Source organism: Schistocerca nitens, chromosome 1 (assembly GCF_023898315.1).
Source record: "Schistocerca nitens isolate TAMUIC-IGC-003100 chromosome 1, iqSchNite1.1, whole genome shotgun sequence".
NCBI lineage: Eukaryota > Metazoa > Arthropoda > Insecta > Orthoptera > Acrididae > Schistocerca > Schistocerca nitens.
In genome coordinates, this window is record NC_064614.1 from 110,079,760 (window position 1) to 110,105,324 (window position 25,565).

Consider the following 25,565-nt stretch of genomic DNA (forward strand, 5'->3'; position numbering starts at 1 on the left):
GTCAAGTCAGCTTTGAAAGGAACTAGATTTGAGACTGTTGAAGAAGTAAAAGAAAAAGCGACGGAAGTAATGTATGGACTTACCGAAAATGATCTGCAGCATTGCTATGAACAGTGGAAAATTCGTATGGAGCGGTGTAGAGACCGAGGAGGAGAGTACATTGAAGGAGATAACATGAAATTGTAAATAATTGTAAATAAATGTTTTTTCCAGCATCAGTCCGGTTTTTTTCTAGCCGCACCTCGTATAGTTGTCACGGTCACGTCTCCTAATACAGGATGATTCATAAGTGCCCCTGGCATTTTAGAAGAGACAGTAGCATAGGGGTTTCGATTCGTAAAACAAGCGGTCCCATAGTTGCATACCGGACCACTGGGGAGCGGGGGGGGGGGGGGGGGGGGCAGATGTGTCAAATCGTATGCTCCGTATTGTCGCCTCGAAGTAGTTCGCACGTGCGGCAGGCGACGCAGTGAACAGATTTCTAAAACGAGATCCTGTCCCATCTCCCTGCGCAGTTCGAGTCATTGACTACTAAAATTTCAATTTAAATATTTCATGTACGTACTGACCGAATTTAAAATGGTCTCACAATCTGATCGTTAAGAGTTATATTCTTAAGTTAAATGTGTAAGTATTTCAGGTAAAAAATATGTCTTTGTCTCGAGGCATCTAACAGATGACGCGCAAATATCAAGACTATATTCACCCAGAATGACAGTACTTAGTGACTTGCAAGAAACTTTACACGTGATTTGAAACATTTGCGAAGCTTTATCTTGCTGACGCCCTCTACAAAATGATGAAACGAAAAAAGGTTATCGGTTAGAACACTTTAGTTGTTCTTGCAGTAAAACTGCCGCATCACACACGAAGTTTTTAATATTTTCTTCTTTTCTACCAACTCTATTTGCAACACAGTTTGCAGGCAGTATGCACATTTACCGCTGAATGTGCCTCCAAAGTTATAGCATTGTAATGACACATAGTTCGAGAGAACGACGTCATAAACATTGAGATGCGTGAAAAACTAGCTTCTGTCTGAAAGCAAGCGCAAATTACTGTTATTATATACGTGTTTCATATTGGGAGCACTTCGCGACTTCTAGCAAAGGCCGCGCGGGATTAGCCGAGCGGTCGTACTTGCTTCGGCAGTACATATACTAAAATTGTAACGATACAGAGAAGATTAGCATAAGCCGGCACGGTAGCTCAGCGTGTTCGGTCAGAGGGCTGCGTGCTCTCTGTAATAAAAAAAAACTGAGTCAAAGAATCAACGACCAACTTGAACGGATGTCTTTTGACGTCCGCCCAGACCAAACGCAACGAACTCTATCGAACTAAATGAATAAAGAAAAAAAAGCGGTCTAAGGCGCTGCCGTCATGGACTGTGCGGCTGGTCCCGGCGGAGGTTCGAATCCTCCTTCGGGCATGGTTGTGTGTGTTTGTCCTTAGGATAACTTAGGTTAAGTAGTGTGTAAGCTTAGGGACTGATGACCTTAGCAGTTAAGTCCCATAAGATTTCATAAACATTTGAACATTTTTTTCCTAGCAAAGTTTAAACATAATTTTTTTCTCTCCCATATTTGAAGTCAAATATTAAACGCTTCAATTCATTTGTAACGTAATGACACGTTTGGAGCTCTTTTACAAATGTGAGTACGATTCTTTAAAGAATCGGTGGATTATTGTTATGTGCTAACCAAATATTTGAAGCTTTACTTAGTCTCTTACATAAGCATCTTTTAAATGTTGAGAATCGATGGTAGGAAGACACAGCAGTAAACAACTGTTTTGACAGCTGGTGCCAAAACGGACATGGTGCGGGATCTTCAGCAAACCAACGAAACAAGAAAATTTCTCAATCTGCCTAAAAGCAGCAGATTCACGATGTTTTACAATGTCATGTTATTATCTCATCAGCATCACCCATTGGGGAACTAAGCCTGGAATATTACACAGCAGGGACATGTTATTGTTGGTGCACCCCGTACGCCACACCCCAAGTGACAAATGGAGAAACTTCCTCTGGGGAATGGCGCTTAATGGAAGTTCTCCTTTTACAGCCGCTTATCGGAAGATCTTCACCGTTTCTGCGCCTCCGGGTTCTCACGCTAGTCCCCAGTGGACGTTATGAATTACACGTGCGTGAGCAAGACCGTGAAATCTCGCGCGTGTCGGTAATTACTCACGTGGCCGGGAGCGGGCTGACGAAAGCATTTGCCGTCTGCTCGTCGGCGTTCCGTGCAGCGGGTGGGTAGAGGCTTGCCTACCAGAGCTACCTTCCGTTACAGCCAACAGCAGGAAACACTCGTGGCTGTGTTATTTACGTCTGCATTTAGGAGTCCACGCCGCAAGCCACGATACGGTGTGTGGGGGAGGGTCGTTCTGCTACTATCAACATTTCCCCTTATCTTCAGTTAAAACTTCCGGGCTGAGAGGACGTGGTCGATGTATAAAATTTCCACCTAACGTTTGGTCTCCATCTGCGGGAGACATCTTCTGAGGTCGTCCGGCTACTGCCCCTGAGACTCCAGGTACTTTCGCATTTATAGAGCGCATAGAGGACACCACCATTCGTCACGTGATGCCGACAGTATGCCTATCTTTGGAAGGCGTCATCATTCTCGATTAAGTGTAATCGATTGTCATTCTGCTGGCGCAGCGTCGACATGCATATTTTGTCCAACTTTAAAATTTCGTCTTTTCTATTAAAATTATTATGGTGTTTGTGAATCTCTATTGCTTCTCTATACATGCGCGCAGGATAATGGGATGTTCGTGCTAAAAGGCTTGACTCATTAAATTTAATTTCGTGGTTCCCATCTCGAAAAACATGCTCAGCTACGGCCGATTTTTCAATATGTCCTAACCGACAGTTTCTTTTATGTTCGGCTAAGCGGGTGTTTACACTTCTTTTCGTGGTTCCAGTATATACTTATCCACAACTGCATGGAATTTTGTATGTAGTGTCATTGTTTACCAAGGTGCCTGTAAACGAAGCTATTTCATATATAGCAGATATTTTTCCGACTGACATAGTGGCTTTACTTAAACAGTACCTGTCGACAACTTATTTCCACTACAACAACGAGTTTTACGAACAGATCGACGGGAATCCTTCCTGGTCGTGTTGACAAACTTTTATGAAGTTATTTGTAAAAGTATATACAGTGGAAATTAAAATGTCGTGTGGTGCCTCTCCTGCTCCAAGTCGGCCCGTTTGACGTCCTACCCCACTTAAATCATCCTCGAAGCAAAATTTGACATTAGAGAAAATTATTTTTTGGTGTTTTTTGCTTTACATAATTTTCACTCTGTGTGTTTCATGAGAGACTATGAAAATGAAATTCAGGAGATTAGAACTCACACGAAGTTCCGCCAATATTCGTTCTTCATGAGGACCATTTCGAACTGGAACAAGAGCTACACAAAGTACCCACCGCTTAACACCGTAAGGTGGGCTGAAGAGTGTAGATGTAGATGTACACGCTAGGCCAGTAACAGGTCTGGGGAGACGAGCCGCAGACGTCAGATTTTGCGAGAACGCCCGGGAGCGGCGCGCGGCGATGGGCGTGGCCGCCGGGTACCTCCCTGCAGGTGACCCCTAAGCCCATTTGTTATTGTGTCTCGGGCCGGCGCTGCGAAGTTGGCGCTGCTTTTTCTGCGCGCTCGCTGGCCCGCGACTAATGCAAGAAAGCGCGGCCGCGTCTTCCAAATGGCCAAGTTCGCCGCGCCCCCAACTCCGGCACCCGCGGCGTAACGAGGTTTTTGTCTCGGCCGCCACGGCAAGATATCCGTCCAGTCGGCTGACAAAGGAAAGCCGCGGGGAAGACGCGACGACCGCTAACGACCGGCCCGTGCCGTACACACTTCGTCCGTTACCTCGCCGATCATTTAGTAACTTTCCTCGACGAAACAACCTCTCTCTCGACGTCCTCTGATACCAAATTGTAAGGCAGGTAACGGGAGGAGAGGGGGGCTAAGGTGGGGGGAGGGCTTGACTAAAAGTTAACCAAGTATAAGTTGCTACTCGGGAAAAGAAGAAATTTGTTTATCAGCTGCAAGGGCATACTCAGAACCTGCGATACGGCGAGGAGGGTGCGTGGGTGTCGATTCATGTTATTTTCTATATGTTTATCCATATACAGGGTGGTCCATTGATAGTGACTGGGCCAAATATCTCACGAAATAAGAATCAAACGAAAGAACTACAAAGAACGAAACTCGTCTAGCTTGAAGGGGGAAACCAGATGGCGCTACGGTTGGCCCGCTAGTTGGCGCTGCCATAGATCAAACGGACATCGACAGCGTTTTTTTTAATAGGAACCCCCATTTTTTATTACATTTTCGTGTAGTACGTAAAGAAATATGAATGTTTTAGTTGTACCACTTTTTTCGCTTTGCGACAGATAGCGCTGCAATAGTCACAAACGTGTAAGTACGTGGTATCACGTAACATTGCGCCAGCGTGGACGGTATTTGCTTCGTGATACATTACTCGTGTTAAAATGGACCGTTTACCAGTTGTGTTGATGTTTGGCTATTGTGATCTAAATGCCCAACGGGCGTGTGCTATGTATGCTGCTCGGTATCCTGGACATCATCCAAGTGTCCGGGACGTTCTCCTGGTAGTTACGTTATTTAAGGAAACAGGAAGTGTTCAGCCACATGTGAAATGTCAACCACGACCAGCAACAAATGATGATGCCCAAGTAGGTGGTTTAGCTGCTGTCGCGGCTAATTCGCACATCAGCAGCAGACAAATTGTGCGAGAATCGGGAATCTCAAAAACTTCGGTGTTGAGAATGCTACATCAACATCAGTTGCACCCATACCATATTCCTATGCACCAGGAATTGCATGGCGACGACTCTCAACGTCGTGTACACTTCTACCATTGGGCACAAGAGAAATTACGGGACGATGACAGATTTTTTGCACACGTTCTATTTAGCGACGAAGCGTCATTCACCAATAGCGGTAACATAAACCGGCATAATATGCACTATTTGCCAACGGAAAATCCACGATGACTGCGACAAGTGGAACATCAGCGACCTTGCCGGGTTAATGTATGGTGCGGCATTGTGGGAGGAAGGATAATCGGCCCCCATTTTATCGATGGCAATCTAAATGGTGCAATGTATGCTGATTTCGAACGTAATGTTCTACCGATGTTACTACAACATGTTTCACTGCATGACAGAATGGCGATGTACTTCCAACATGATGGATGTCCGGCACATAGCTCGAGTGCGGTTGAAACGGTATTGAATAGCTATTTCATGACAGGTGGAATGGTCGCCGAAGGACCATACCATGGCCCGCTCGTTCACCTGATCTGACGTCCCCGGATTTCTTTCTGTGGGAGAAGTTGAAGAATATTTGCTATCGTGATCCACCGACAACGCCTGGCAACATGCGTCAGCGCATTGTCAATGCATGTGCGAACTACTCGCTGTTGAGAGGAATGTCGTTACACGTATTGCCAAATGCATTGAGGTCGACGGACATCATTTTGAGGATTTATTGCATTAATGTGGTACTTACAGGTAATCACGCTGTAACAGCATGCGTTGTCAGAAATGATAAGTTCACAAAGGTACATGTATCACACTGGAACAACCGAAATAAAATGTTCAAACGTACCTGTATTTTAATTTAAAAAACCTACCCGTCACCAAATGTTCGTCTAAAATTGTGAGCCATGTGTTTGTGACTATTACCAGCGCAATCTGTCACAAAGCGAAAAAAGTGGTCCAACTAAAACATTCATATTTTTTTACGTATTACACGAATATGTAATAAAAATGGGGGTTCCTATATAAAAAAACGCAGTTGATATCCGTTTGACCTATAGCAGCGCCATCTAGCGTGCCAACCATAGCGCCATCTGGTTTCCCCCTTCAAGCTAGACAAGTTTCGTTCTCTGTAGTTTTTTCGTTTGAAGCTTATTTCGTGAGATATTTGGCCCGCTCACGATTAGTGTCCCACCCTGTATACACTCCAAAATCCACTGTGCAGGGTGTGGCGGAGGGTACTTCGTACCTATATTATACAGTTTCTTTTCTATGCCATTTGCGTTCTGAGTGAGGTATATATGACTCTCTATATGCCTCTGTACGCAGTTTTGTCTCTTGTATATACGTATCCATCTCTATCTATACTTACGGCGTGTGGCGGAGTGTATCTTGTGTACCAACATCTTTTCCCCCTTTTCCTGTTTCGGTCGCGAACGCTTCGCGGGAACTACAATTGCTGGTAAGCCTCTGTGTGCGGGTTGACTCCTCTCGGAATACAACATCGTGATGCAGAGTGCCTCTCCTGCCAGCGCCTGCCACTGTAGTTGACTGAGCATCTCCATGATGCGCTTTCACGCTTACTAAATGAACCTGTAACGAAACGCGCTGCTCTTCTCTGCATCTTCTCTTTTTGCTGTATCAACTCTATCTGGTAAGGATCCCATAGTGACGAACAATATACAAGTATTGGTCGAAGGAGTGTTTCGTAAACTATTTCCATTGTGATGAACTGCATTTTCTGAGGAGTCTTCCAGTTAATGTCAGTCTGGCATTACCATAATCGCGACTAATTTTATGTGGTAGTTCCACTTCAGTCGCTCCGTACGCATACCCTCAGACATTTTGTGGAAGTAATCACTTCCAGTGGTTGTTCCACAATCCTCTGATTATACAATAGCGGATCTTTGTGTATTCCCAATACGTTACACTCTTTTATGTTGAGGGTCCATTGCCACTCCTTGTACCAATCATCAATCTTCTGTATTTCGATACAGTTCAGTAGCGATACGACTTCTCTGTATACAAGAGCATCATCTGCGAAAAGCCTCGAGGAACTGCCGACATTATCTGCTAGTTATTTTTATATATATTGTGAAAAGTAATGGTGCTATAACACTCCCTTGGGGAAATCTGAGCCGGCCGCGGTGGTCTCGCGGTTCTAGGCGCGCAGTCCGGAACCGTGGGACTGCTACGGTCGCAGGTTCGAATCCTGCCTCGGGCATGGATGTGTGTGATGTCCTTAGGTTAGTTAGGTTTAAGTAGTTCTAAGTTCTAGGGGACTGATATCCACAGCAGTTGAGTCCCATAGTGCTCAGAGCCATTTGAACCATTTTGGGGAAATCTGAAGACTTCTCTCCGTTCAGAATGACATGCTGTGTGAATCTGCTGGTTTCCGTGTCTCATGGAGGAACAGAAAAAGCTACATTTCACACTATCATTGTTTTCGGAACCTATCTTCATTCCCATATAAAAGATTGTCGGTCTTCACAATTATCCTAATAGGCTGTCGTGAAGCACGTTCCAAAATTCTACAAGTGGCCGACATCAGACTTTTGTGCGTTTGTTAGACGACCTTTCTTGAAAACTAGAGCGATCTGTGCTTTTTTCGTATAAACAGGAACTTTGCTCCTCCAGAGACTTACGACACACTGCTGCTAGAAAGGGCCAAGTTAGTTCGAATAGTCTGCACAGAATCGAACTGGTACCCCGTCAGATCCAGTGACCTTTTCTTTGTTGAACGATTTCAGCTGCTTCTCTCTCTCTTGGTAACTTATTCTCATTCTCCCTATGCGACATGAGCGATGCTAGCATCGTAATGGTCACACAGTATTCTTCGAATGTTGTGTTTCTTCCAAGGGTTCCCATTTATGTTGCAAGAGCATTTCCGTTGCATCTTCTTACGGTCTATACCGACCTGTTATTATTTCTAGCAGCGGATTCCTGAATTCACTTGACGCTTTTTATTGTGCCTGCTTGATAATAACTCCAGGTTCTGCTTGTCAAATAACTGCTTGGATGTCAGGCCGGCATACAAACAGCGAATAGCGCCAGATTTGCACCTGGTGGCCACAAGTGGAACTAATTGTTTTTTCCTGCGTAAATCGGTTAATGCAGTACGTTTCGCTGCCATACGATAATTACAGCCGTCACTGGGCCTTCGTGAGAAGCTGCACTTTAATTATAACCACTCGGTATTTAGTTGTTGCTGCTGGATTTGTGGTGTTCTGTCCTAGCTGGATATCACTGTATAAAGGATCCACGTGCTTAATGCTGAGATAAACAAACAGAACTCGTAAGTCTCATGATACATGACACGGAAGTGAGTCCCGCTATGCAGCAGCTCCTGCGCCGCATTATTACGCAGCGGATCCGGGCCGGGAGGTACACGGTGTTACCGCGAACAACAGGGTGGGCGGTGGGCGGTGGGCGGCCGCAGTGCTTACGGTCGCGCACGAGCGTCGCAGCCGACTGCGGTGGCGTGCACACTGCTCCTGAATATTCATACCCTCCCTCCGCCACCTACCACTCCCGTACCCCCACCCACCACCCCCTGCTCGCCGCAGGTGCCGGCGACTGCTTTTAGCTAAACCGCGAACGCGGATTCATCCATGAATATGATTCCGCTGCCGACCGCGCCGCTGCATTATTCAAAGCAGATCCTCTTTTGTTTCTTCTCTCCTCTTTTTATTTCTTCGCAAAAGCGGATTTAATACACTGTAATTCCTGTGGCACGGAAGGCGCACCTGTCAGACGTCACCATCTTTTTCATGCGTATACGAACTCGCAGAAATTTGTTATAGAGATGGTTCCATAATTACATCAGTCTCGTCGAACACACTCGTGATACGAGCCCGCAGGTTCTTGCACAATCGGAGCGCTACGGGAACGGGCACTCTAAAGAGGTGGAGGCTACGTTGTTAACGACCACTGCACTGTAGAGGAGGCGCAGTTCCACAGCTGAGGTATACACACAAACGCATATCTCGTACAAGTTGTAAGATACAGCTAAAACGATCGCTTTAGCAGGTTACATCACCCGAAACCCTGATTAACAGCATTACCTGAAAACAAAATTTTCTTCTCGTTCTTCCACGTCTCTCCAAAGTAGTGAAGCTTGCTAAATTTCTTGTAGCTATGTTTTCCTCCTCATCCTTTATTCTCTTTACTTTTGACTGCAATAGCCGGCAAGTCCATCACACACCTCGAGTGCAGATTTAAATTTGATTTTTGTTTCCTCTTTTGTCTCTTCCAATAAAATTTTAATGGCATTGCATATAAACACACAAGCCCGATTAGGAAGGATATTCCCTCAAACACCAGTGAGGTGAATGGAGCTAAGCTTCTGCTCTAGTGCTTTCTTGCGGACACGTGGAATCTTAATGTGTCGTAAGGGTTTCCTGCCTACAGGTCTCTAGTAATAGGTCAAAATTGTCTCTGTACAGGTGTAACACGCCCGGGAGTACAAATGGGGGTGGGGAGTGACTGTAGACTGTTTGTCGTTTCGGACTGTTGCTTTTCTTGACCGTGCGCCCTTTCCACACCACGTACCTGGTAATCCCGCGGCGGTCGTACTATTCTGCTCCACACTGCTGCTGGCTTGCCTGAAATTATTTATCGAAATATGCAAGCGAATAAGGGGAGCCACTCAACGTTAAACCACAACACTGTCCGACGTCTGGTATGAACAACTATACTCTGAGACGATTAAAGGAAAATCGCAGGTTGCACTGTTTACATTCGAATTCAGAAGTGTTATCCCAATTAATGGATGATTAACAGTCCAAAATATCTTTCTGACGAGCGTACACGTAACCGACACGACGCGGATGATTGTTGATGATGCGGAAGCCGAATGATCGAACGAAAGTTGTTACGCTCGTCACACATTACAGATGTCTGGTAATAGTCCTCCTTGACACCAGTAACGATATAACACTGTTCGTAAATTTAATTTATCAGTTCTCAGTTCTCAGTTGTACGAGCGTGCGCGTAACCGTCGCGGCGAGGCTGATTGTTGGTAATGCGGAAACGCGATGATCGAACGCACGTCCTCACGCTCGCTACAAGACACTGGCACTTGACGGCACTCTTTTATGGTAACTAATTTCTACTGATTCACATCAGTTCATTCCGGGAGACCGAACACGGCGCGGATGATTGATGCTGTGCGACACGCAACGAGAGGAAACATAAATACGTTATCGTCGGCACTGCTCATTTTTCATTACTTCTTGACACACTTTCCTCTGAATCACTTCCATATGTCATCACCTTACTGCAACAGCACTTGTAGCAACCTGAATACTAAAAAAAAGCCTCTCACATGCAGAGCTACAGAATACACAACATAACAGTACCGTGTCCCGCGCTCGACTCTCTAGGCGCGGCTGCCCGCAAAGATACTCCACAACCAAGCCAGCGATATGACAGTACGCTTACACAGGTACATTAGTAAAGTGCTCAGCAAAGGTGTGCACATGGCACTGAATGTATGGCGGAACTGACAGGTCTTAGAGGGAATCTTTACAATTTTATTCATGCACGTGTCAAAGTTGCACCCCCTTCCCCCTGTGACACAGTAGTGCGCGAAACATCGTGTCTGGAAAGGCATAAAGACGCTTTGCTGCTTTGGATCACGTTCACAATTCATCGAATTGTTTTGAACGCTTCCCTAGTGATTCCAGCGTGCATAACAGTGTAAAAATTACGTTGGCACTGCACTCCAAATGAGTCAGAGCACGTTCAGTGTGGTCGTAGCCACACGATCTCCATAGCGTGAGTGAATAGTATGGCTGTCGAGAAGAGAAACCGTGCGCTGTTCGTGAACTGTTTACTGATTTATGTGAGTGGCAGTCATTATAGTGCTCCACTGAGAGATTATTGCCGACTGAAATGTGTGAGGAGAGGTCTGTGTCGTCATATGGTTTAAAAAAGATGCAAACGAAATTTGAAAACATGGGTGAGCTTGGTGTGACACCTAGAAGAGGAAGGCGTTCTGCCCCAGGGGAAGTTGTCGACGAGGTTGTCGTTGCTGTAACTGAGCATGAAGCACATTCCCCGTGCGGTGCTATTGCTCATACAGTGTCACAACAATTGTCCATTCCATGTTCAACAGTACAGAAAGTTTTGCGGTATATATTGCACTGGTACTCGTACAATGTCTAGATGGTACAGCAACTGTAACTCATGATCCGGAGCAACATTCTGAATTTGCCCTACGGTTTCTGGCAAAGATTAAACTTGATGACATATGGGCGAGTAATATTGTATGGAGTAATATTGTATTTTACACTACATGGTGCAGTGAATACACAGAACTGCTGAACATGGGTTACTGTTAAACCGCATGTTCTTCACGAAAAGCTAACACACTTGCTGTATGTGACTATGTTGTGGATTCAAAAGCAGCTTTATTCTCGGTCTGTTCTTCTTCGAAGAGAATACACACAGAGGGCCTGTCAAGTGGACCGTGACGTCTGCACGTTATCGGGACCTTCTTGTGCACCATGTGTTTGCTGCTTTGAAAGGGTGTAACCACTGTTTGCATGCACATGGGGCAACAACTGATGTCACTCGCTCGGCTAAAGGTCTACTTAATACAAACTTTCACAAACGTATTATTTCCAGAGGTTTTCCAGATACACGGCCTGCAAGATCACCTGATCTGAATCCGTGTGGCTTTTGCCTCTGGAGGTACTAGTATCTGAAAGAAAAAATTGTGTAAGTGGCAATTGTTTGACCTTTTGTGCCCACGTTCTGTTCCTGACCAATCACATATCGAAACGTTTCTATACGTCTTTCTTGCATTCACAGCGCTAGACTTGTACCTGGTGGCCAAAATTTAAACTAATTTCTTTTGCAGCGTAAATTGGCTCCACAGTAACGCATTAGAACATCTATAAAGTTTCCCTACCATACGATAATTACAGACCATATTGGATCTCTGTGAGTAGCTGTACTTTAGGTGTAACCACCCGGAATATCGACGTGCGATTTTCGCTCAATCGCGGCGGAATTTTCTGACGTACACAAGTAATTTTTAACGTTTAAATCTGCCGAATTAAACCGACCCTTTTCTCCGGATATTAATGTATACAGGCTGCTCAAGAAGTTCCCATACCTAGCTTGTATTTGTTCACTTGGAACAATAAATGGTTCTTTTACTGATATCCCTGCTTAGATGCTAATTAATAGTATTGTTGTGCGAGTTTTATTGTTTTGCCTCACTATTGAATTTTTTTCGGTTAAATACTAATTCGAGTGGCTCAACGGCCTGGTTGAAAGGCTTTCATTTAGGCAAATCTCTGGCGACTTGTGTGTGCTAACGTACGCCGGTAATCCTACCGGAGGGAAGGAAGGTTAGAGTTTAATGTCCCGTCGACAACGCGGTCATTAGAGACTGAGTTCAAGCTCGGATTAGAAAAGGATGAAGAAGATAAACGGCCTTGCCCTTTTCAAAGGAACCGTCCTAGCATTTACCTTGAGGGATTTAGGAAAACGACGAAAAATCTAAATCTTGATAACCGGACGGGGATTCGAACCGTCGTCTTCTCGAATGCGAATCATGTGTGCTGAGCATTGCGCTGCCTCAATCCGCAGGTTGTATGATGGCAGTGTTTCAGCTTCTCGCGGGACACCTGCGTTATTTGGGTACTCTATCTTTCGATGAAAGTGTAGAAATACATCTAACACGTGACTAACCATTTCGTATGTTTGTAAGGAGTGAAACTTCTGTTAGCCTGACAACGAAACACTCGATGTATTCGCCTCATACAGAGCCTTCCTATTTAATACTACGCAAGCAGAAATTGTTACTCATAACAGTGAGGTTTCCGGAACGATATAACACTAAAGGCATTTCACAGTTCATAAAGATTGGTTGGTTTGTGGGATTAAAGGAACCAGACTGCAACGGTCATCGGTCCCAGTTCATAAAGACTGTAGTTAATTTACCCTTTCGCACTCGAGACTACGTGAATGAAATTGCGACTGTACCTGCCAGTATGTCTTCCGCTGATTAAAGATAGACATACAACAAGTGTCTTATTTCTCTAGCCGGTACAGAATGAAACCCACCCGAAATAATTCGAATCTTGTTTATGAAATCACCACATAAACAGGCTCCCTTTATCTGAATACCAATATACACCCGATTCTTTAAACAATCGAACTGCCATGTATAAAACACCTTGAAATGTCTGAATACGGTACAAATAAATTAATGTGTTAAATGTTTGACGTTAAGCATGTAAGCGAGACAAAGCTTAGAAAGGGTTTAAAACTAAGTTTAAAGTTTTCTGCAAATCGCCAAGTGCTCTCATTATGAAGTACTAGATGAATACAGCCTCGGAAATTTGCTCTCAATTTCGAGCAAAAGCATCTCAATGTTTATGACCCTCATATCTCTGGAACTGTACGGTGTACGATGGTATAATTTTTCATGTACATTCAGTGGTATATGTGGATAGTGTCTGCAAACTCTGTTGTGAATAGAATTGGTAACGAAGTAGTAGGTTAAAACGTTATGTCTGACGCTGACGTTTTACTGCGTGAACAACGATAATAATGCATAAGCGATAAACTTCTTTATTTCGGTCTTTGTTTTTTTTTTGGGAGGGGGGGGGGAGGGCGGTGCCAGTGATAAAACTTTTCGTAGAGGTTTGAAATTATGTGTAAAGTTTGTTGAAAGTTTCTAAGTGCTCTCTTTCTCAAATACTGAATGAATAAACTCTGGGTAATTGCGCGCCGTCAGCTACGCTGCCCAAAACAAACACAGTTTCTGTTTGTAATATGTGTCTATTGCGTAACTGTTAACGCAAGATTATAATTCTTAATGAGTATATTATGACTGCATTTTAAATTTGCAAGTTCGGTCGATAATTACGCGAAATACTGGAAACCATATTTTTATTGCTTTGGAAGCAGTTTAAACAGGCAACCTGCAACTGGTACCAGGTTCCGGGTTACGGGATAGGCGCTTGGTGATGTAGATACTGCATGGTTTAATTAAAAGTAAATGCCATTCTGTAGGACTCAGTGGTTACTAGGCGCGTTTTTTAGGCTATTGAGCTGAGCTGAATCACCAAGGGAGTGATTTTGGCCTTTCACAGCCCTTCCGCTTCGGATTTAATCCTCTTACGGCAAGAAAGTTCGAGCGACCGTGCACGTAACAAGTTTGTATCCATAGGGGAAGTGGGACTGAGCGAAACCTGTGCGAAGACTCATTAATGCCGGCCACGTGTGGCAGTATTATTACGGATGCGCGGTTATTGCGAGTAGGAAATCGATGAATGTAAATGGGAAATAAATACAGAAACGTCAGCTATAAATGCTGACGTGTAGGCGTGATGAACGGCCGCAGCTTGTGGACTGGCGCTCGTTGATAAGGAATTAATACCTGGGACTGTCGCTGTTGGTGGGTGATTACGTAGCACGAGTAGTATTCAACCGCTCGATGTATGAAATAGTAGCGGATGCGCAAAAAAAAAAAAAAAAAAAAAAAAAAAAAAAAAAAAAAAAAAAAAAATGTATTGTTCTACAAGTACAAGCCCAATCTCCTTGCGTCACACCATCAAAGTTGACAGATTTTTTACTTGCTTCGTAAACAGTGTCTAAAGACCAAGGATGTGTTTACTGGGGTAAATTCATTATGTTCTTTGCATGTTTAATCACAGCTGCTTTGAATAAGCATTTGCTAGTTTGATTCTCGTTATAATTGTCAATGTACGACTATATGTACGCGTAATTAAACAGGTTTCTTCGTATAACAGCAAGCAACTGGAAGTAACATTGCCGGCCGCTGTGGCCAAGCGGTTCTAGGCGCTTCAGTGCGGAACCGCGCTGCTGCTACGGTCGCAGGTTCGAATCCTGCCTCGGGCATGGATGTGTGTGATGTCCTTAGGTTAGTTAGGTTTAATTAGTTCTAAGTCTAGGGGACTAATGACCTCAGATGTTAAGTCTCATAGTGCTTAGAGCCATTTGAACCATTTGAAGTATCATTCTACTTCTGTACTTGGGAGTCAGAGGAAAAAGCTTTCAAAATGTAGATAGGAAAAAAGCCCTGAAGATACAGCATCCTGTGTTATCCACAGTGACTGGCGGAGAATCAGATCCAACACATCTAATTGGTCAGTGTGAAACTACACAAACAAAATTGATTGATGGGTAGATCAGCTGAAACACAGTAGTTACTTTATGAAAAAACGTATCCAAATTTTCATAATTCATCACCTGAAACACAAGAACAGACAAGGATAATACAAGGTGTATTAAAAAGAATCATCCGAATAGGCAAGTCTATATTTCTGAAACTAATGACCATACACAATGAATTTTGCTTTTTGATGAGCGGGAAAATCAAATAGTTTTTTTACGTACCTTTTCATAAGTGTTCAGTACGCATGGCACATGGCTGTTCCCACACTGCGGCGAGCATGTCTTGAGTTGCAGCTTTCACAGCTGCTGTTATACAATGTCTCAGTTCATCCATTGCTGGTGATAGCGAAGGCACATAAACAGACATTTTATAAACCCCCACAAGAAATAATCACATACAGTCAGCTCCGGTGACCTTGGAGGCCAGTAATGTAGGCTGAATCATTTCGTCCAGTGCGACCAATCAATCTTCAGTAATTCACACACTTCCAGATGCCAGTGTGGCGGTGCCCCATCCTGTGGGTAAATGAAGTCTTTCGAATCAGTCTCCAACTGTGGGAAAAGGAAGTTCTCAAGCATATCGAGATATGCGCTACCTGTAACAGTGTTCTCGGCAAATAAAAATTGACCCTACACCTTCTTCCGTGGAAATGCAAAAAAACATATTAAATTTTGAAGAGCCCCTCTCATGTTGTAGAACTTCATGTGGCAGTACAATACCACATATTCTGACATTATGACGGTTCACCTTCCCATTTCAATGGAATGTTGCCTCGTCACTAAACACTAAGCGTGGAAGAAAGCCGTCATCTTCCATCTTGCCAAGTACGAAATTACGGAACTCTACACGTTGTTGTTTGTCACCTTCACGAAGCGACTGCAGTAGTTGAATTAGTTGAATTTTATATGGTTTCATGTGTAAACGTCGACGCAACACACGCCAGACGGATATCGGGGGCATGTTGAGCTGCCGAGCTGCACGGTGAACAAATTTCTGCTGGCTCCTTGTGAAACTTTGGCGGATGCGTTCGACGGCTGTTCGGGGACGGCCCGGCGATTTGCCTTTACACAAACAACCTGTTTCTCGGAATTGTTCATGCCAACGTCTATCCTCTGTGCTGTAGGAGGATCCACACCATACCTAGTACGGAAGTCACGTTGAACAGTTATTACTGACCCGCACTGCGCAAAACGTAGAACACTAAACTCTTTCTGTTGTCCAGACACCATTGTACTAGAACTCAAGTGGGCGCACACCTACCTAGCGGGAACCATGTAAAATTTGAGTTTCTTTCCAACAGTATGTTGTTCACGCACGTATCTCAAATAACATAATAGCAGTGATTTTTTTAAATCGGATGATTCTTTTTGATACATCTTGTATGTTAGTTCCCACATGCAACACACAGTATTCAAAATGCAAAGGCATTAACTTTAGAGCTTTTTAGTGGCAGTGCACAACAAACGTGAGAAAATGAACATGATTCTTTAACTTCTTTTGCAAATATTATTGCATGTGACACTAAACATCGAAATTCACCGTATTATAAAAAGTTTAAAACATAAATTCAAAAATTTGTTAATCGCCTTAATTATTTACTTTTGGTTACCGGTAATCGTACTTTTAGTTTCCCAATATAGTTTTTCACTTCGAAATTATATCAGATCGTGAAATTTCCGTTATTCGGATGGATTGCTTGGAACTTTGGCATTGTTCGTATAGTTGTGTTATATTGGAAGTGGATAGAAACCTGACTTTTTTTTATTTGTGCCCAGTGACGCATTATGTAATAGGGTACCCGTTTTGCTTGGGAGTTAATTCGGCTAATTCGCTGTCAGTATTTCCGTTTTATATTACTTGGAACTCTAATGCACCCATATCGGAAATTAAACTTGTAAGAACTACAGCTGGGTCGTTGTATACGTTTATTACAAAATAACCTGCTACTAGAAATCATGTTATTAGCGATTTACATGCTCCAAAAAAGTTATAGGAAGACAAGTATATTGAAAAACGATGACGCTAAGGTTTATTATCTCGCCACAGCTACACGATTCGCAAAATTTTAGCAAACTTTCACTCATTTTCACATGAATAACACTTCTCATAGACAGTCGGGATGCACATATTCCGTCCATGGAGTTAACGGGTTGGCGGCAGGGAGCGCATCCGGTCAGCTCTTACAATAGCCATGCCAAATCCGTAAATAACCACACCGATCCTGAGGCGATGCGGTAAAATGGCAAAAGAAAAAGGAGAAAAAGATGACGCTAAGGGCCCCAAATTTTGTACATACTTGCATGACGCGACAGCAGGGTGAGTAAGGATGGATGGTGACGTTTTTTCCCCTGGCAGTAGCGACTTCCGCCCTCTACATGGGTACCCGTCAAGATCACATCACGTTATTGTTTTATGAGTAATAAATAATACTATTGATCATTACTATTCATGACAAACACAAATCAACAACACGTTTCGAAAGACAGTGCTCTGATCATTAGGTTATCAAAACTCCACACATATAGTTTTGACAACCTGATGATGAAAGTATGTTCTCTCAGAACGCTTTGCTTACTAGTGTTAAGCACGATTACTGTAGTTGTACGCAACCAACTATTGCTCGTGAAATGTAGTAATCGCTAGCTCACATCAGAAAAATAGGTAATAATATGAAACTTCCTGGCAGATTAAAACTGTGTGCCGGACCGAGACTCGAACTCGAGACCTTTGCCTGTAGCGGACGTATCTGTTAGCACAGTGCGGCGAAATTTTGGCGTTAATGCAGATGACCGACGCGAATGGCTTTGCTAACAGCACGACATCGTGACCCTTGACCATATCAGCTGGACCCTAGACGACTGGAAAACGGTCGCCTGGTCAGATGAATTCCTATTTCAACAGGTACGAGCTGATGGTAGGGTCCGAATCCGGTGCAGACCTCACGAAGCCGCGGGACCAACTTGTCAACAAGACACTGTGCAAGCTGCTGGCTCCGTACCGGTGTGGGCTGTGTTTACACGGATGATTGATTGGGAATGGTTATTTTCGGCTACGTGGAGACCATCCTCAGCCATTCATCGACTTCATGTTCCAAAACAACGATCGAACTTCTATGGATGACAGTGCTCGATATCACCAGGCCACAATTATTTGCGACTGGTTTGAAGAATATTATGGAAAATTCGACCGAATGATTTTACCACCCAAATCGCCCGTGATGAATCCCATCGAACATTCATGGCATATAATCGAAAGGTTAGTTCGTGCGCAACATCCTGCGCCGACAACACTTCATTTCAGTAATTATGGACGGCTATAGAGGCAGCATGCCTCAGTATTTCCACAGGGGACTTTCAACAACTTGGTGAGTCCATGCTACGTCGAGCTGCTGCACTAGACCGGTTTACTGGCAGACCCAGGATAACGTAACTCTTACACCTGCTGGAGGTGATAATAAACATATAGAAACGTAAGTCAAATGGACATTTGTGATTCATTCAGCCGCCTTCAACTGAAGGTAACCGTCTACCTTGTCTTCGTTGGTGTACACTGTACTCACATAAAGGTTCGACTGAAGATGGTTGACTCAATGACCGGTGTGCATTTTCCTTCGTTTTCCCATTTGCTTAATGTGAACGCCAGCAAGTGGATGAGTTTTATCACCTCGGGCACCTACATTGTGTATTTGTGCTGGAGAGTGAAAGCAACTTTGTGTTACATTTTTAGTAACGTCAAGTTTAAGTGAATTGTACACTACGACATATTTTCGAAAATGTCTTCAGGAGAGGAGATGGATTACCGAATAAAAAATATAGGGTGCTATTTAAAAAGGACGTACTTTTTATATTATTCTGATTAATGGTAATTACCTGCTCGTGTAGAGTAACGGGCATTGCAGTAGATTTCAAGACAGGGAAGTGAGCCAGACCATGCTTTAGTGTGCCTTTTAGGCAGATTCCCACATTCCCTTAGGCAAACGCTGCTCTGGTCTCCAATTTCCCCGTCAGAAAGTACAATACACAAACAGTCAAAATACGACACGCACCGAACAAAGTTTTTACAGTTCGCAGACAATGGCGCACACGACTTCCCTCCCTTAGGTGACTGACGAATGCAGCTACAGGAAGGGCATCCGACCACAAAGTTAAATCAACCAAATTTGCCAAATTCTTGAGTACTTCAGACCTCATACTACGTGGGACTGAGGCTAACAAACAGAAGACCCCGTAGCAGTGGGAGCGACGTTTTGAAATCATCTATATGGTGATGTAGGTTATAATCCCAATTATCACACCCTGCAGCCATTCGTCCTGGTCGTCCCTCGTTTGCGAGCAACAGACGAAACAAAATTTGGAATTTTACGTGACGCTCAATAGCGTTAAAAGAGAAAAAAATTGGTAGATTTGTTGCATGGCGCAATGGATAGAGTAAGGCCTTAATGATCTAAAGATTCTGATTGAAAGCATCATGCGTTAGCTTGCTACTCACTGGGGCTTGAAGTTACATCTCTCCAACATATCGTAGCGGCGGAATTTTGATGGGAAGTGGCACAGGGAAGTGAGGTTTTATACCCCAAATCATTTCACTTTAAATCTGTACAATTCCCAGTCAGCTTGTTATGTCTATATGACCATAAGCAGAGCACAGGGTCAGATGCTGCGTGATGGGGGCGTGGACCTTAGTATCAGTTGGTTCTTGCACGGCCAGCTCTACACGGTTCTCACCTTTTTTGTAAAGCAAACAACCTTTTCGTCTACGTCTTCAATCATACTGTCTCAAACGTTGTGTAAGTCAAAAATAAATTCCATGCATACGATGCCTCAGGCATAACTATAAATAAATTCCTGGGCAGTAGCTGGTCTCTCACCTAGAATGTAATAAATAGATACTGCTCTTCGTAACGAAAGAACTTAAAAAAAGGCGATCATTCTATTTGATATAACCCTGGTAATTAACAACATTTGCTTGATTCTTGTTTCTACAAAATGTCGTGTGGAGTGGTTAGGTTACATGGAACACGCTTTGTATTATGTCCACAGTGCACTCTGCCTTACTGCTGTTTGGATCCGTTGCAAACTTAGAGATATCTAGTGCATTACCATAGTAAATTAAGGTGACGGTACTGTTGGAAGAGCCCTTAAACGACGAACATTACGCGAATATACTGTTGGAGTTTGCATACATTCTGGTATGATGTTTCACAAGAAATAACCCCGGCGGTGTTCTTCCGTGCATCCATCTTACCTGTCCCTCCGGAGGATTTCAGCGTCCTTAACGCTTGCGCCTCCTCGCCATACAATCGCAACCGCGGCATCTGCAGTTTTCGCGGCACACCTCCGGTGGGACGTTATCCCCTCGGTAGACGCGAGGCTGCAGACGGAGTCGTATCGCGGGCTAGCCGACCTCGCAGGCTGTTTGCGCCGAGATGGGGTCAGGAGATTAGGCGCACCGTGTCTGCGCGATAATGCTTCCCTCCCCCGGCCGGCCCGGGGCGCCTGAGTTATACACCCCCGCAACACAGCCGGCCTCCGGGCGGCGCATTTAGTGCGGTTATCTGGAGCTGGAAACCAAGTTAAGTGTCTTACCGGGCGAACAAATCACGGTGACGGTGGCTCGCCGGTGTCCCTGCGCGGGGTTTTGCCGGCAACTGTTGTCGCACGGCTCTTTCCTCAGCCGCTTCCCGTTGCAGCTATCCCCGTACCTACAGCGGTGCCTGTTTTGTGGCCTTGTCTAGGCCAACAAGCAGCCACTGTGCCCTTGGCAACCACAGTCATTTACGTCATCTATCGACTGACAGTTACGTTAAGTAATTTCTGTAAACCGTACTGTACGCCTTCAATGTATTTAAAGAACTGGATCACTGTAACACCAAAAGCTGCTCTTCTGTTCAGGGTGTCCAATAAAGTACTCCTCGATTAAAGAAGGTCCTTCAATAAAAAACACCCCGCAATTTTTTTCTGCAGCAAATATTTATTCTTAAAGAGTTGGAATTTGGTGACAATATCAGTCATACGTGTACTATTTTTCTACACAGCATACATCACCTACCATTGCCTAACGCCAGTGTTGTGTAAAAATATGTATTCCTTCGAAAAAAATTTCCTGCTCTGTGCTCATAACTGCCAAAGGTCTGTCGTCATGAGTTTACCAGCAGAGGGGCCTGCCTTGAATTTCTTCGTTTTTGGTGACCGCATGTGCTTCCATCCCAATGACTGCCCTTTCTGTTTCTAGCTGAAACTGATACCCCCAGGTTTCGTCATCTGTAACTATCCGCGAAAGAAAAGCCTCCTCATCCGGCTCAAACTGCTACGACAATGCAGATTCTTTGTACTTTATGAGCATTCGTAGAACCCATTTCGAAGAATACTTTTGAATATCCACGAGTCCCCATCATTGCACATGCGCCTCCAGTGCCACCGATAGCTTGGTTCAAATGGCTCTGAGCACTACGGCAGTTTACATCTGTGGACATCAGTCCCCTAGAACTTAGAACCAGTTAAACCTAACTAACCTAAGGACATCACACACATCCATGCCCGAGGCAGGATTCGAACCTGCGACCGTAGCGGTCACGCGGTTCCAGACTAAAGCGCCTAGAACCGCACGGCCACACAGGCCGGCCACCACCGATAGCTGCAGAGACACTTGTCAAGTTGTCATCCGCCGGTCTGTATGAATAACCTATCGCTCAATAAAACTCCTGTCAACTGCATCGTTACCATACTGCATGTAACTTTTATTGATGTTCACCTCGGTTTCCTTTTTCGTAATAAAGAATTCAATTACAGCACGTTGCTTGTAACGAGTGTCTTGCGTATATTCCATTTCGTTGACTCACTTCTGCTCTGCCATCTGCCGTAATTGTTCGAAACTTCGCGCACTTGCAGAAGAAACATGAAATTTGAAAGTCCTAAAGAGCGTTAAAATGCATAAAAATGTACAGGAATGTTACATTAAAAATTGTTATGCTGAAACACTGTATATCACAGATGCTTCAAATTAAATGGCAGTTCCTTGGCATATGTACATCATCGTTTTCAGTTTCAGTATCAAAAGGGAATAGTTAAAAATAAATATGCGCAAAGTCATTAAAATCCTTAGGATACTTACGTTTACACGTTATTAGTATCTGTCACATATACGTGTATATTTGGTCTCAAACATTTTTCATCGTGCACAAGTGTCCAGTATACTGTTTGAAATCATTCTCGTCGTCATCGCATCTGTTCCTAGATGCTCATGTCTCAATCGTTGGCTTTCCAGATGTCCTCAGTAGTATTAACACAGGTCATCTTACAGGCAACATACATACCATCATGTTCGTTGAATGGTGCTCAGGTCATTGTGACACAATTCGGGTGGTGCATTGTGTTTCTGAAGGAGCTGTTTCAAATAACCCAGCACATACATGTTGCGTAGATTCCTGTTTCGTTGGACGATCTTTTGTAAATATCCCCTACGTGAGAGAACTTCCACTCCTGCTAGGTTGATATGGTAACGAAAAGGCGGATTCCACGCTTCGGCGGTTTTCAACGTACCCACGTGTCCAATTACGGATCGGGTACTTCAGTACACCAAAGCAAACAGGAGATTCCGCACCACGAGGTATGCCATCGGTAGCTGTTGTCCAGGACTGAAATTTTGCAGTCTGACCCTTCTATCCATAGTAAGCATCCGCAATAGTCAACTGTGATGATTGTCACAACACGTTGTTGTCAACGACAGGTCACCCTGGCGCTAGTTTACCCCTAGTTACAGAACATCCTTGACAGGATGTTACAAGAACGCGTGCACAGTCTCTGTGATGGGTGTCCCATATATGGGCCACCAAGGATCTGATCGTAATGAAATGTAATTACGTATGGCGCAGCCTTCGCTGTACGTCACAACGTGACTTAATTTCATTCACGAGATTATCTCTATCCAGCCCAGTAGTTGATTCTAATTGGATGCCTCATGAGAGTATAGGACATCGTTTATAATCAATCATAACACTGCATGTACTATAGCTCCTGGCCAAACGATAAACTCCCAGCCGTTACCAGATCAATGTAGACACCGTATCGGTCTGCCTTCTTTGTGTTGTTGCCGTGATCCGGCTACAAGTACTCGAGCCAAGTAACTCTAACACCGAATACAGATTTTTTCTGTACAGCCGTCCCGCCATCGACATGCTCCTACACCGTAACGCGCAACGCTTTGGCTTTCGGGACAGGGAAAGAAGCCTGACGCGGATGGAATGCGTACGGCTAATTACCGACCATGCGTTGGCACATAAACCAGCCACCTTTATTGTGGTTTTTGGGTGGTTTCCCGTGCTCGTTTAGGCAAATGCTGGGCTGTTTCCGAAATTCCGCCTTAGAGAAGATGACAGGCAAACAGTTAATACCGAAAAAAGTTTACACGAATCTTTGACGTATGGCACACCAGAGTTCCTTCCTTGGGTTACCCTGACGACTGTGGCGTGGGGAAGGTCATCCAGCCACAAAGTTAAATAATGAAATAAAATTTGCTAAATCCTATTAAAGCGGATTCCATATTAGACGGGCCGAAAGTTAGGGACAGCCATGTAGAAGTTTGTATAATCTGATTAATAAATTATGTATCAACAGATATCGTTTCATTACTACATTGAAGGATATTTAAACAATTCCTGGACCCACTGAGATAATTTAATACTCGAAATACTGTTTCACAGGTCACCTACCTGTGCTGTTTCGAACACATATAATTATTCGGTCTTCAGACGTGAAAAAAAAAAAGAGTCAACGTACGCACTGACTAACGTTGGTATTATCATCTATAGTTCTGTACATGTTCCTAAATTAAAAGTTAAGTGTATAGTTTCCCTGAGATTGTCTAGCTAAAGTGAAAGAGATTCATTGTTTAATATCTTCACATTTAAAACTTAAAATTTAATGCATTATTTCTCTCTTTTACAGGTGAGTGCGTTAAAACACTACTCAACGTTACTGTAAGTATACCTGTTCTTGGTTTAATTTCGTCATAATTCCGCAGCAGACTCTTACAAATACGTCCGCAGCTCGTGGTCGTGCGGTAGCGTTCTCGCTTCCCGCGCCCGGGTTCCCGGGTTCGATTCCCGGCGGGGTCATGGATTTTCTCTATCTCTTGATGACTGGGTGTTGTGTGATGTCCTTAGGTTAGTTAGGTTTAAGTAGTTCTCAGTTCTAGGGGACTGATGACCTTCGATATTAAGTCTCATGGTGCTCAGAGCCATTTGAACCATTTTTCTTACAAATACAGACTCATGTTCTTCCCTTCTGTGTTGTACTGTTAGAAGAACCATACATAATACGGTAATCTTCTAATGCTTACTATAACGACGAGTCATAACTGGAATCAGTTAAATGGTACAAATACATGGATGTAACAATATGTGGGGATATGAAATGGAATGATAATATACTCGTAGATTCGATCCTAAGTAAAGCTGGCTGCAGTTTCGGTTCATTGGTAGAATATAGGGAATTTTCAGTCAGTAAACGAAATAGATTGCTTACAAAACACTCGTGCGAGCCATCCTAGAGCATTGCTCAAGTATGTGACGACCTGTACGAAATAGGACTAATAGGGTATATTGAACGTGTACAAAGAAGGACAGCACGAGAGGTCACAGGCTTGCTTGACCCAGATAGATGCTGAAAGAACTAAACTGGCAGAATCTTGGAAATAATGAACGCCAACCGTCCCGTGAAAATTTACGGAGTTTCAAGAATCATTACAAAGTTAAGGATCTTGGACTACAGCCCGCTACTTATCGCTGCAGTTCTGACCAGGGTAACTACATGCACGGAGGCATTTAATTAACCACGCATGCCATGCTCCATACGAAAATGGAACTGGAAGAAATCCTAATAACTGGTACGGAGGGAAATACCCTCTGCCAGCCACTTCACAGTGGTTTGTAGAGTATAGATGCAGATGTTGATGTAAGGCCTAGCAGAAACATTGTTCTACCTAATGTGTGGCTCGCGCTATTAAAAATGGTAACGGTGAATACTGCACGGCGCCATCCACAAACGGGCATCGGTACACTTAATGCCTTTTAGATCATTCAATCCCAGTTACGAACATGTCGTCACTATTGAAAATTTGTATCAGACTGTGTTTCTGGTAGTATGTCATAAAATATCTGTTCAACGTCTTCGAACTGTTATCCCTGTCTCAACAGAACTGTCTTTGGGCGTTGTACGTACCACACCTTTTATTTACCTGTACTGCTGTACGCAATAAAACAGTCAATAAAAAAGGGATAACGACGCCTGATATTAGGCTGAGAGGACTGATGCCAGGAGAAAATCACAGACTAACTCCGATAACCAGTGACTTCGATATAGTAGAGATTTTACTACTTTTTGGTGGACTGCATGCTGACGAGGCATCACAACAAATTTAATTATAGCTTACTGACTTCACTCGACAAAAGGACTAATCAAAGTGCCTTCTGGGAATACAGTGACCTTCTTTTAAACAAAGTTGTGTTATCAGCTGTATTATACATAGAAGATATTTGGATTTTGTAGTTTACTTTCCTACTGCTCTAGTATTACCCCATTTTATTTCTTTTTAAGCATATTATCTAATGA

At 43.8% G+C, this 25,565-nt stretch overlaps 1 protein-coding gene and 1 pseudogene across 1 annotated transcript in view; both read left to right on the forward strand.

The window, feature by feature from the left end:
- LOC126253606 (RNA-binding protein Musashi homolog Rbp6) overlaps positions 1–25,565 on the forward strand; it is a 1,376,810-nt gene that overhangs the window by 1,132,952 nt on the left and 218,293 nt on the right. The gene's annotated exons all lie outside the window — the stretch shown is intronic.
- On the forward strand, positions 1,137–1,193 carry LOC126205611 (U6 spliceosomal RNA; annotated as a pseudogene).